General features: G+C 42.2%; 1 protein-coding gene across 2 annotated transcripts in view; it reads left to right on the top strand.

The window, feature by feature from the left end:
- Nucleotides 1–13,111, top strand: part of SKAP2 (src kinase associated phosphoprotein 2) — a 144,999-nt gene that overhangs the window by 60,156 nt on the left and 71,732 nt on the right. The gene's annotated exons all lie outside the window — the stretch shown is intronic.

Here is a 13,111-nt window from a genome sequence, read left to right as displayed (position 1 = left end):
ATAATACAAAGAACTTACTTCTTATCTGCACAAAAATTCCATTACTTTCAGATGGATATTTCCAGAAGGAATTATATTCAACATGAACGATAAAAGGATTAAAATTGACTCTACACAGAAAGCAAAGACTTTTCTGAAACAACAGCAAAAACCGAAGAAAGACAAAGTAAAAGCAGAAGGAACACCACAGGAAGAGGATAAAAGCGACGAAGAGGCAGAGGGCAGCTCAGACAGCCCTAGTAGCTCCTCAGAAGGATCTGAATCGGAAAAGGGAGCTGCGGCTCTTAAAGCGCCAAAAGGAAAGCTGGACTATAAAAAAAGTAAACGTTAAGATAAACACTTTTGTAACAGAATTTTGAAACTCCATCTTTTGTTTAAAAAACAGCAGAATTTAATGTATCTAAGTAGAAAAGCTCAAGGTAGCTCTATATAAGAAATAAGGCATACAGTATCTTATCTTCATTATCCTTATTGTTGTATTTTAAGAAGATACACAGAAATGACTTTGCATATAACAATTCTTGCATATATATAAAAGCTAAACATTTGAGGCCTTTCAGTAAACACTTTGCCTCTACCCAAATTTTTTCCACCTCAGATGTTGGCCCATGCAAAAATAGGGCAATTGTATTGAACCATATATGCTGCACCTGTTACTGCTTTACCTCTTGCTATGGCAATTCTCTAGTCTAGGCCAAACCTCCAAGCCACTTTTTCAGCTTGTTTGTGGTTCAGAGATAGGAGCTGCTGATGGAGGACCATTCCCATCCTCCTGGTTAATTCCACGAGAGCATGAATACTATGAGCAGTCTATTCCTCAGTTGCATGTAAATGCTTCGCACTGTCTTTCCTGAACAATAAAATCCCTGTTAAATGTTGGGGTGAGGTGTAGACTGTATCTGAAGGGGAGGCTACTAAGATGTTGCTGTGTACATGTACCAGCATTGAGTAAAGTACTCAACTGGATCCAGAAAAAAACAACACCCCAATTAATAATTGACTGCTTTTGAAGCATTAGTACTATTTGGTACCTAAGTCTCATGCTATCAAAAGAATATAAAAATTGCTTCTGTAGGCTACAAGTGGCTGAAGCAGCAATTTGGCAAAGTTGCAGTTATCAGTTTTAAAGCAACAGACCAAAATTTGAGTCCGGTGGCACCTTTAAAACTAACATTTTATTCAAGTGTAAGCTTTCATGTGTATGCACACTTTTTCAGATACGTTGAAACAGACTTCAGCAACCATTGCAATACAGGTAGAGAGAGGGTAGGGGATGGGACAGCTTCCTCCTCCTCTACCTATATGAAGTGGTTGCCAAAGTCTGTTTCAATGTATCTGAAGAACTGTGCATGCACGTGAAAACCTATGCCCAGAATTAAACTTTGTTGGAAACATTTCTATGCCCAGCATCCCCTCAACATCCCCAAGGCAGCGAACATTAGAAGGAATAGAGGTGGAAGAGAGGGGTGTGTATATTGCACTCTCAGTTTGCCTCAGGATTTCAGCATTTTACTTTGTCACATTACTTGCTGGTTCTTGCTGCTGATTTCCAGCTGTTTCCCCTCTTTTCTGCTTGCGGCCTGGCCTTAAGCACAAACATCTGTCTGGTATGGCCATGTACAAGCCCATAAGTCATCAGCCAGCCAAATATTTGCTTGTATGAGTAACTTTTAAATAGAGATGGAAAAAACACACATTCAGTGGATGTCCAGAAAATGTATGAGTCCCAAAATGTATTTGGCCGACCATTTGATTGCTTTTGAGGTCCTCTTTGGGTTTAGAAAATGTTCTTCCTTTAAAAAACCTTTTTCCTCTACTTGTACTCGGAAAGAAATAGCCATGGCATTGCAAGCTACAGATTAGATCTTGGTTGCTTCAACATTCTTAATAGTGGTGGTGAGTTCACGGAAGGTATGTGGGTGTGGGATGCATTCGGAGGGAGGGAGATGGGCAGAATTCTAGAATGACAGGTACCTTAAACAGACCTCTTGGTATTATTATTATTTTTTTGCCCCAGGATTTCAGTCTTTTAGTTCGTTAGCAGGCTTGTTATTTCATTTTGCTTTAATAGCAGCAGGACAAAATTTTCAACACTTCAGTGAATCTGTCAGCTTTTCTTTCTGTATTTTGTTTCTTTCCCCCCCTCCTGCTACCATGATAAATTTTTAAAATAGCTTTACACTGCAAAGTGACTGAATGGTTAATTTTTTTGAATCCCTGATAGTATATTATGTTCCCTATTTCTTGCTTTTGTGTGTAGAAAAACATTTCCAAGAACACACTATTCCTGTAAACTGTTAACCTAACAGTCAACCACTGACTGTGTATATCCTATAAAATGGGATTTTTTTCTCAGTAGGATTTTAGCAGCTCAAGTAGCACAATGTTTCATGAGTTAAAGCACTATCAGTTTGCATAGGGACTGATCCATGCCAAGTTCCATTAATTTGCATTTATTAATTGTGTCTACAGAGCCTGTAGAGTGAATGGAAATTTTTTACTTTGTTTTTGAAAAGTTATATACCATCTTAGCTCCCAGACATTACCCCCAAAGCAGTGTACAAAAAATACGGCTATAAAAATCCTTAATTATATGTGAGCACTAATTAATGCAGCCTAGAAGCGATAAAACCAAACCAACCATCAAAAGCCTGGAAAATAAAAATGTTTAAACACAGCTCCTAAACACAGAGTTGGTACTGAATAAGAATTCCATGCTTGTGCCAAGCGGTGGAATCTCTGGTTGTCCTACTGGTCTGCAGCCCCCTCCCCTGAATTGCATTCCATTCTGAAAAGTCCCCCAATCCTCGATAGTTGTTTTTCAGCAGGTTCAAAGAGCTGCAGCAAGAGGGGCATGGAAATCCCCATTGCACAATTGGATGTCTACTTACGCTTTGTTGAATATTTTGACAAAACTCAGCTGAAAAGCTCCATTATTTGTGGCACTTTCCTTGGCCCCACTCCCCCATACCCAATCTGTACTTTTCTGCCTCCTATCAGGAATGCCACACAATTTTTATGCAATGGTCCTCCTTCAGGGCAGAGTATTTAAACTAGGAAGAGGGGCTTTATATTGCTATAAATATTGCCCAGGCTGATATGAAGCAGAGTGGTGGTCTTGTTCACAAGTGGGGAGGGAAAGCCAAATACACTTTAAAAAAAAGTGAGTTCAAATAGCTGAGAATGTCTATATCACTAGCTTAAATTTGTTCCGTTGGTGGCAAAGGATCAGGATTGGCAGGGGTTGGCGTTCAGTGGGACTCCTTTGTTTATGGCATCTAAAAATCTATAACTGTTATTTGATGACTTCAGGATGTGAAGGCGTTTGGTGCCCTGTGTGTGCAAAGTGGGAGATTCAGTCCCAATGTATTCCTGGATGGGTGGGATGGGAAGGGACCAGGATGGGAGAGTGGCTCTGTCAGATCACATGGGGCCTGTTTGTAAACATTTGCTTTCTGGATGTAGCCTTCTGGCTTGCAAAGAAAAATCCCTGTGTTTGTAGAGATTATCCTAACGCTAGTATGCTTTGTCAGTTGTCAAGACATGTTTAGCATGTGGAGATGTATTAATCTGACATAGCTACCATTGTAAAGTGGCTGGAATAAATAGAGGGCTCAAGCAGATGAAGAGGGATTAACTGTGTAGATGGAGCAAACTCTTCAATCACTAAAGCAGTGATTTTACAAAGGATTAGCTTGCTTCTACAAATATTGATTACTGATTTGCTTCTCGAGATGAAGCTGCTGGCATGGCTTCTGCCGTATGTAGTGTGCTGTGTGAAGCAAACATCGTTCATATTAATGGATTTGTTGTACGCATTATGGGAACTGACAGATTTATTATTATATCACCCACTTGTTGTTCTGTGGTTAAGATTGTCAGCTATTTCATTAAGATTTCTTTTTTGTGTTTTTATAGTAGTTGTAATATTTCCAGCTAAAGTTGGCATGATGATGCAGTCCAGACAAAACACTGCCATGTGCTTTCTAAAAATGTGCTGATCATTTCTAAGTAAATAGTATATTTGCTTTACAGGGTCTGCCATACTTTAAGAAGGAGGGTTTTTTAAAAAAAGACTCTCCTGGGATTTATCAGTGAATTAGTGTAAATTCAGTAGTCATCATGAGTTTTGATAGCACTCTGCTGGCAGCCACAGAGTTTTCATGCAGCTTTTTAGAGACTGAGAGCCAAACCAGACATGTGCTGGGAGTTCTGTGTTTGGAACTCCCAGGGGAAGTTTAGAACTCAAATTATTTGGCACTGAGGGGCCTGCTTTGGATTAGGAGAGGTAGGGGACAGTTTAGGCCTTCCATGTAGGCAGTTTTCCAGATCTGATCTGAAGCAGTCCATGGGAACGGAAGTTTGCCCTGTTGGGTCCCTGAGGCCATTTCAGGTCAGGAAAATGATGCTGGGAGGGAAGACCTCAATCCTGTCTCCTGTTGTGGCATGATCCTGATCCAGATTGGGGCCCTTCTGCACCCAGTCTGGTTCAAAGAGAGAGGCCCTCTTGTTCTTCAGTCAGACCTGGGACCACCAGTCCTTTAGGAATATGGGTGAGAGTCGTAAGCAGGTGAAAAAACATCTGGGAGTGGTCATTTTCCCCACCGTTCCAAGATGTAACTAGTCTTCATGTCATGTATTGTATTTATATTTCTGTTCTGCTTTCCTAAGTATGACCTTCTACTGTTGACTGATTTTTTTATTACGCTAAATTATTAGTGTAGTGGTAGAAATACTCAAAATTAGCTCCTAGTTAAGATAAAATTAAATGTCAAGCTTTCTAAACAGGAAAGCTACAAAAGTTTGAATATTCAAAACCAGCCATCACTGCACATGTGAATGTCCTGCATATCTGCAATTGGGAAGACATTCCGAGGCCTTCTGGCATTTTTGTTGTGGTTCTGCAGGTGTTTGTATGGTACCTGGTTTGTTTCTGGATGCACCAAACATTTCCAGTACAATGGTAATGTTATCATTTGTTCTCAGTGGTGAGCTGTTAAAGCCCAGATGATTCATACATATGTTTCCTTTCAGTAGCTTCCCAAGCCAAGACTCTGATCCCAGGTCAGCAGCATCTTGAGAGTAGATCTGTGCTCATTTGAAGAGTTCCATCTGTTCCTCTAAAGAGCAGTCAACCCACCCCACTCAAACACTACATTCTATATCCTATATAACCCTTCAGCATTTAGAGTTTTTAAACAGGGTTTGTTGCTAGTATAATCCACTCTAACATCCATGGTTTAATTGGCAAATTTGGCAAAAGCCCAAATTGGCATCATGAATGCTCTCCTTTTAAAATGGAAGGTGAAGTGCCTTTTTAATATGAATGCAACTTTGTCATTTGATGAGTCCAGGAGTTATTTTGCTCCAATGTAAGCATTTTAAAATAACCGTTTGTAATGGCTGCTCTCGAAGAAAGGGAGTGGTAGGCAGAGAATGAAATCCTTGTTTCAGGGCATGACAGAACAGACACATATTGCTTCTGAAGCAATTGCTGGAGCTTGTCAGTTTCCAAACTATTTCTTAATAGTCATTTGCACAAACAGACATAGCAAAGATCATGGATCTCCACTTGTCTGCAAAAGGTAAACGATGCGTGCTGGTAGCTGTGATTCAGATTAGGGTCACTCGGGAAAGGGAGAACAAATTTATCCTTCATCCACTGTTATGTTTATTTTGGCTGTAAAGGGGGAAAAAAAGCTAGAAGTTTTTTTAAGAGGACAAACTTTCCCACTCTCTAAAATGTTGATAACCGCGTGAGGAGGCTGATTTTGATGAGCAGAACTAAGCAAGGGTTGGAGGGTTAAATCCCATCTCCTCTCCCTCTGCAGTCAGAATCTGAATCAGGATTCCATGTGCCTGCAATTTAATTTTATAGATGGAGAGAGATCCATTATCTTTGTTGCATCAGTTTTGGACCCCTTTAAAGATCTTGTTGAGTATCAGTTTTAATTGATAGTGAAGTGCGCTTCCAAAATTTTCAAATGGAATTATTGTTATTCAGAATGGTCTTCAACCTTCTCAGTCCCATGACTCTGTTTTAACCTTGATCTGCAACAGGGGGCCCACTTTTATTTTATTGCCTTATGTCTTCTCCCCTACTTTTCATTTTCTCCTTCTCTTAAATCTAAGCAAAATATAGTGGTGAGGTTGCTGCTGTGACCTGCCTACAACTGACTAATTGAAACCAATGGAAGAGGTGGCCACAGTTAGTGTTTGCTGTTGGTACTCTGGGCACATGAGTTGAGGCAGATGAAATTGGCAAGAGGTTACAATGGATAACCTCATGGTGTTGATCAAAAATCTGTGGAGAAGAGCAGTCATCTGGCACTTCTTCCTTCAGTCAGGGATTGGTTTGGCTTTGCTGGGTGGAGCTAGGATCCGAAGAATGCCGCAAGTACTCCCTCATGTCCTATGATTTCTATTTCTAAGGAACTGAAGGCATGTGCCCAATCCACCAATATTGGGATATAAAACAAGAAGTCATTGAATTCTGTTCCAAAGAAACTTTAGAGAGAGACTTCAACCAGGAAGAGACTACTCATTGGACAGTTATTGCAGATGTCAGGCCATAGCAGAAAGCTATCATGGATACTACTGGTTCTTGGCAATGAAGAGATGCCAGCATCAGGATAGAAAGGACAACAGAGAATCACAAATGATGGCGTGGAAAGGTCTAGGAGAGAGTGCCAAATTGTGGAGCAGAATATTGAGGAATGAAGCTCAGCCAGATCCAGAATATGACAGTACTTGATAGGGCCAGTCCTAACCTTAACAGCCATAGATTTAGGTCAGTACATTTTAGATAACTGTATCTTGGCAAAGTGTAAGGCCCTGAAAACTTTAAAAGTGGATATCCATGCTGAGTGATCCAAAAGCACTTGGCTAGGCCCAAAGAACTGTGAGGTTCAGTGAAAATAGCTGCTAGAACAGTTCTGCAAACACTCATGCCAGTGTTTTCACAAAGAGTTCACACTCAGCGTTCTGAAAATTAAGTTCAGCTCCTGTGGTTTTGCTTGCACAAGAGGTTTTGTAAGCAAAAGATCATCCTTGAATTTAATTTCACTTTTCTTATGTGATGCGCTAGTGTCTTACATGATTTAAAGCAGCATTTCTCTGATTGGAAGGCATCTTTGGATCCATGCGTCTATTGAAGCTATAACAAAGTAAGGAAGTTGAATATGAAATTTTTTACATGCATATAATATGCATGCTTTTCTCAAGGTAGCTTTTATGAGGCTCTTCTGACTGTGCTGAGTGGGGAGAGATATTTGTCATGCATTCTTTAGTACTTATTCCAATTTTATTGCTTGGCTTTGAGCAATAACAGCAAGTGGTAAGGAAGAATTTCAGCACTGCAGAAATATATAACCTTTTTTTTTTTTTGCAACAAGCATGGAAAATTTATAGTTCTTATACTTGTAGCACCCACGATGCTGTTGAACAAGTGCTAATCTCGCACACAGTTTTATTCCTTAGGTGGTTATTTGCAGCTGAGCTGTAAATGTAGTTTTATTATATTTTATTACATTCTGATGAATGAAGTTGACTCCTGCACTCATTTGAATCAGCACAGCAAGAAATAGGCTGATCTCTGTCTGGAGATACCTAACCTGTTGACACGTACGAAATGCTTACTCTGAGCGGAAGTATAGTGTTCACATAGAACAGTGGACTAGCAGCACAGTGGATGGGAAACTGAACTGCGGTTCTTTTCGGGATAAATAGTTTAGAGAACTTCTGGTTTGGATTGAGGCCAGTTGTCATGCAAGGGAAATATACAAACTATCCAGTAATAATCCAATGATAAGCATGGTGGTCAGTTCCGCTTCTTTGTGCATCAGCAAAGGTTCTTTCGAATCTTTAGTTTGGGTTTCCAGGCAAACATTTATTGTGGTCTCCTGGTATACTGTGAAATCTTCTGACCTGGATATACGTGCTGATGGACCTTCATTTTGCTTGTATCCAATGAAGCGAGCTTTGACTCATGAAAACTTAGCATATTGGATAATTTTATTGCCCTCTGAGGTGTTCCTAGACTTGAATTTTGTGATATCTGAAGAGTGAGAAGAAAACTAGCCCATGCAGTTATTCTTCTTTAGCTTACTCATGCCTGGGAGGCATATGCGCGCTGCACAGCTTTTGTGTGTGTACTTTGAACATTCTGCAGACCTCAAAAGCTGTTCTGCTTCCTGCTTCTTTTGGCACGCTGACAGTATCAACTGATTTTTCACATCTCTCTAGTTGAAGATTATTTTTACAGACCCATTCCCCATTGTGAATATTAGGCTTTACTTACTGTTAAAAAGATTTAAGACTTTTCTTTATTGTTACATGGGAAATATGAAATAGGCAAAGTGATTTCTTTGTTTAGCCTTGCAAAATATAAGCCAAAAAAGTCAGGGATCTTTCAGGAGTGGGAGAGAGAAATAGTTGGGCAGTCATGCCCAGTGTAACAGGAGGATGTGTTTTTCATTCTTCCTTGTGTTTTATGGGGGGAGGGGGGGGAGAGTTGGAATTGAACGGTGCACTTCATAGTATGACTCTCCCCAAACTGATTTTACCTCCTCGCAATACCATGATTTTGAAAACTACCAAGGGGTAGGCCCCCTTTGCAGCTTAAAGAGGCCTTTGGTGGTGATTAATTAGGGTCATGGAAGCACTTTTCTTCTACTTCAAATTAATCCTCCTAACTAGACTCTCTTCTTTCCAAAGCAGTTAGAGCCCTTAGAAGTTTATAGCACCCTGTACTCGGGGTGCTGGGGGCGAATTAGGGCCAACGAATTGTGCCAGATCCAGTCTCCGTTCTAGGTAGTAAGATCTGCTAAGAACTTAACCAGGTGTATTTGTTCTTTCTCTCTTTACCCTCCAGAGTATATGTTCACCTCATCCTCAATATTCTTTGCCTTTTGGGGGGCATTTCTTTGCATTTCTGTGTGTGCGTGTGTCTGCCTGTGCCTGGAAGTCATGGTGACCTCTGGCAAATCCTACTGGGGTATGGAGAACATTTAGAAAAGTGACTTGATAGCCTGCCTCTGCCTCCCAGCCCTGAATTTTTTTAGAGTCTCCCATGCCTTTTGAAGGGTACTCACAAACATGAAGTTGCCTTAATCAGACAGTTGGTCCATCAGGGTCAGTATTTGTCTGTTCAGACTGGCAGTGACTCTCCAGGGTCTCAGGTTGAGGTCTTTCACAGCACCTACCACCTGATCCTTTTAACTGGAGATGCCAGGTATTGAATCTGGGACTGTCTGCATGCCAAGCAGATGCTCTGCCACTGAACCCCCCCCCCCAACTGAGCATGCTCAGTTCTCATCCAGACATTTTTGTTAATTTGGCGCCAGCTTTTTTCCTGCATACTCAAGGGTCCCCCAGGTGTACAGAAACCCATATCTTGACTGCCCTGCTGATTAATGAGGATTATCAAGCTTGCTCTTGAAAGGGAGGATTTTTTAAAAAGGGTCACTGATAGCATTTATCCACCTAGATGTAAAGCAAAAGATGCTCATAGGAAATTGTAGGTGAGAGTAGCTTGAACCAGGGGTGGCTGTCCAAGCAAACTACATTTGAGACCATGATTGGATAGTGAAAGTTCATAGCAGATTTTGTGTGCTGGAAATTTTTCAGTATGCAAATGAAAGGATGGAGGAACCACATTAAGGCAGCACATTTTGCAGAAATTAGCAGAATTAGAGGATATTAATAGTTGATCATCATGAGAAGTAGAAAGGGTTTGCAGAGCAGTAGTAATAACACCCATAAATGGGTTTTTATCAAGGCGATGAGGGGGAAATGTAGGGAGATGAATGATACTGTATTCTGGAAGCACCAGTCCAAATATGTGCAGGCAGCCCACTCCAGCAGCCATCGAGGACTGTTTAAGAGGATTTTACAAAGATGTACTTACTCTTTACCCACAGTTCTCTTGGTCTGTGCCGACTTCGTGGCCTCTTATCTTAATGATCCATTTTCTCTCCAATAATCCAAAGGCCTGCAGACGCTGCTGTGAATGACATGATTGCCTATGGTGTCATGCTGGGAAATGATGATTCATGTTGCCCGATGCCGACCTGAACCTTGATGCCAAGAGCTCTCGGTGATCATTGTAATTGGCTGACAGTTGGGTAATTGCCTGCTTTGCAGTTGTACTCCATCTGATCCTTTGAAATTGGTGCAAAGCCTCTGTTAACTACAGTGAGGCAGGAAAAGGAGCATATGGGAACTAACGGAATAAATTAATTACTGTTTAATTATTGGCAGTATTATTTGTTGAAGTGTAGCAAGCATGCAACTAATGTTCAATGTTAAAACTTTTTTTTTAAGGACTGTGTGATATAATAGTTCTGACTGACTTCTGAAGACTCCTGAAGAGCCCAAGTGATATAAAATAGACCAGTGACAGATGTCCATTAGTTCTTGGTGCATGACAGTTGACTTTAGGCACAAATAAAATAAGGCCAAAGATGTCAAAATAATTTGTAGTGTGCTATTAGTTACGCTTCTAAGATTTATATAATGGATGGAAGCCAATGTTTATGGGTCTAGGGCAGAGGTGTCGAACTGATTTGTTATGAGAGCTGGCTCTGACATAAATGTCAGTTTGTTGGGTGTGGTCACGCATGCCATAAAATGTAACATGAGGTACCAGAAATATAAACTTTGTAAAGGTGATTTCAGACACTGAATGTCAAAGCAGGTGAATGACAATAGCAGACTTGATTGGATTAGGTATGATATGCAGACGGGTACTAGGCTGGCCTATACCATCATTGGTAATGAGACAGGAAACTTAGGTCTCAGTTCAGCTCAGGAGGATTTGGTCCAGGAGGATGCAAAGAATAAATGGACATAAGAAACCACAACATTAAAAAACCAGTGAGGGAACATTTAACCTTCCAGAACATTCAGTTGCTGACCTTAAGAGTAGCAGTTTTCGTACAAAGGAAATTCAAAGGAGATTAGAGAGACTGCTGAACTGCAACTGATGATGAAGCTGAAGACTATGCAGAGAGGTGGCTGAATAAAGCCTGCCCCAGCCCTCCTGCATGTGGTATTTCAAGGAGGTCTCCCATCCAAATACTTGCCAGAGTCGATGCTGCTTAGCTTCCGAGATTTGATGAGATCAGGCTTGCCTGGGCTATCTTGTCAGGGCAACGTTGTTGGGCATGGGACTCCAACTTTGTTCCAAGTTGCCATGGGACTCCAGCTTTGTTTGTTTGTTCGTTCGTTCTCTCCCCCCCCCACCAAATGGGGGGAGGAAACCTCAGTCAATGGAGTGAAGGGAGGAGGGAGCCACGGTGGGAGCTGTGTGTGTGAGTGAGAGAGTGGGGTGAAGGGAAGGGAAGCTTGGCTTTATATATCTCCTGCATGAAGAAGGAAGCAGAAGAGAACCATTGAGGGAGCTGGCTGTGTGTGGGGGGGGGAAAGGAAGGGAAGGGAGGCTTGGCATCTCTCCTGTGCGAACCAGGAAGCAGGAGAGAGCCATTGAGGGAGCACCACTTCTTTCTATCCATAACCAGTCAAAAGCTCGTCTAGTTACTTTCTGGGAGAGCCTGGACGAAGAAAACTGCAGCCCCAACTGCGACCAAGAAGGCAAACTGATGGGTCTCAGAAAGAAAAAAGATCTCCTGTCCAAAGCTTTGGTCAATGGAGAACAGCTACAAGAAAGCCTCCCTAGTGTGGCACTGGTCTTCTTGTGTCTACTGCACCAGCAACATCAGAGGTCCCCAGGAAGAGGTCTCAGCCCTTGGCCAGCCAGGCAGAGATGTTATCGGCTGGATCTCTTGCTTGTGACTTGGAAGCTTCTGGGTCTGTAGGACATGCACAGGGAACATCAGAGGGTGAGATTTTCCTTCCATCCAATCAGGTAGGTGACATGGGGGGATAAACACGCCTTTGATCCCAGGGTGGGCAGGAGAATCGGGGAACCTTTTGCGCAACCCCAGCCTTTCCATGCCATGCTGATGGGGAACCAGACAGGATCCATGCCATTTCCTCCCTGTACTTTTTGCCCCCCCCCCCGCAAGGATGATGCAGGCTTACAGAACACCATGGGCCTTCCCATCTCCGATGTTCACACAACCAGCCAGTCATACGGGCCTTCAATCCCTGGAAGTTCCCTTTCTTACCTGGCCTGTTAGAATCCAATCAGATGGCTATAGAGGGTGGTAGAAGAAGAGCGAGGCAGAGATCAAGCACCAGGAGAGGTCATCCTCCACTCTCACCACCCAGATCCTCTTCCGCCAAAGTCTTGTTGCCCCTGCCCTATAAAAGATGTGTTCTGAGGCAGATGGGAGGAAGAGGCTCGGCAATGCACTCATCTGAGGCTTCCAATGACGAGAGATCTTGTTCACCGACTACAGCGGGAGATAGATGGCCGAGTAAAGATGGCTATAAGGGGGATGCCAGAGGGACCTATAGAGGTTTTCCTGGCTCAGGCTCAAAGCTGGAGGAACTTCCCTCTACAACCCTACAGTTGCTAATGAGGAGGAAGAAGAGTGGTCAGGAGAAGATGCTGCTTTACAGGAAAATTCCAAGGGTTCTTCAGTTTTTCCCTTTCCAGATTTTTTTTGACAATGTTCTACAGGCTGAACGGGCCATTTGTTAATGGGCATAGGAAAAAAGTTTTGTGCTCTTCCAGATGACACCATGGAGGATCTGAAGGTTCTCTGGGTAGACACACCTGTAGTTGCCCTTCATTCAAGAGCAGTTATGTCAAAAAAGGGGGACAATGCTCTAAAGGACTCAATAGATAGGGAAAACAAAGCGGCTCTTAAAAAAAATCTCACAAAGCTTCTTCCCTGGCCATCAGAGCTTCAGCAGTTCTCTCCAACTTCACTAGGGCCATTGTGGTTTGGGCTGACAGTTTGCTGTAGGACATGGACACCAACCCACTGACCCTTAAGAGGCCCTTACTGAAAATTAAGAGAACTAAGGAATGCAGTTCTGTGCTAGAGCACAAGCAGCCAACATAGTTCAGATCCTTTGTCCAAGTCTAACCTATCTGCAGAAAGGTTTTCAGGTAGACTACTTTTTGGAGAAGGTGCACTGAATAAGGTGTTGGTGGAAACCAAAGAGAAAAAGAAAGCCATGCCTTCACCTTTTGTGATAC

This window comes from Gekko japonicus, unplaced genomic scaffold (genome assembly GCF_001447785.1).
Source record: "Gekko japonicus isolate JY-2015 unplaced genomic scaffold, Gekko_japonicus_V1.1 scaffold341, whole genome shotgun sequence".
In the NCBI taxonomy this organism is placed as follows: Eukaryota; Metazoa; Chordata; class Lepidosauria; order Squamata; family Gekkonidae; genus Gekko; species Gekko japonicus.
This window is presented reverse-complemented; position numbering and strand designations above follow the sequence as displayed.